Below are 1,342 nucleotides of genomic sequence, written 5' to 3' on the forward strand. Positions count from 1 at the left end.
CCTGAATTTCATCATGTAGATCTGTCCCTTGGCAATGAATAGAATCTTACAACCTCTTTTCTTGCATAAACTCAAATCTGAAATGTTACTGCTTCATTCAATAAAAATCTAGTGCACAATGCATATTACAAAGGAGGGGCAAGGCCTGGCCAGATAGTTCAACAGAGTAAAGTTCCTGATTCAGCAGAGCACAGTGGCCATGGTTTAATCCCTGGTGTACTGTGTCTGTTTTGCCCCTCTATACAAGGTGAAAGGATGATCGAAATTTGGTGTGGTGATCCCACCTGTAATCCCTGTACTTGGCAGGCTGAAAACAGAAGAATCACTATGAGTACAATCTATGTATTGAGATCCTGTATACCTTATAGACACTGTCCTAAAAATTTATAAATAAAAAAGAAAAGGAGGACATGCAAGACTCCAATGTTGGGGAATTAAGAAACTTCCTATTGGGAATGTCTACTTCCCTCTACTAAGTTCTGGAAACTGGTAGTGTATGTTTTGGATCTCCAACATTAAACCAATTTTGAGATACAGACCCAATAAGCCTGTTATGTCTAAGAAAATTAGTGGACACTTGATTTTGATTTTTCAAAGCACACAAGGACGAGTTTTGAATCCTGAAGTTTTTTGTTCTATTTTCCCTTCTCCCAAAACAAAATTCAGAGCAAGAGAATAAAAAGCATGCATTATTGAACATTTAAAAGAAAATAAAAAAGATAGAAACTTCCTATTTATGGAAAATTGTAAATTCACATAACAAACCACTTGGAGATTAGGGAATGTAAATTATTTAGGTATTTTTCTTAAAATAATTGATTAACCAATCATATATTTACATGTTCCTGTTTTCTAGACTTGATATGCATTGGTTGCAGTGTCATTTCCAAAATTCGCTCACATTTTCACTCCATTTAGTGAATTTTCATGAACCTATTTCCCTATTATAATCTTCATTTTTTAAGTTGGATATCATTTTTGTTGCACTTTACAATACAACAGTATTTCAGCTTATTAACTTATGAAAGTTATAGCCCTTTATTTTAAAATTAATATGTAATACAAATTTTGTATGATAAAACTATGTGAAAAGTTATCCAAACGAACTTATATAAAAATTAAACACCTTTCAATATGTCCCAGGCATGTCTTGTGCCATCAATTATGTTAGTACTCTTCACATTACCTTATTTGTTTTGCAGAATTACTTCTGCTATACTGAAGAGCAGAATTTTTGATTATTATTTTCTTCTTTAAAATCTTTTTGCTGCTTTTGACTGGTTGCTTAAAGTTTAAAATCATATCCACATACACAAAATTAAATCTTTATGCTGTTGATTGT

This window comes from Octodon degus, unplaced genomic scaffold (assembly GCF_000260255.1).
Source record: "Octodon degus isolate 3935 unplaced genomic scaffold, OctDeg1.0 scaffold00520, whole genome shotgun sequence".
NCBI lineage: Eukaryota > Metazoa > Chordata > Mammalia > Rodentia > Octodontidae > Octodon > Octodon degus.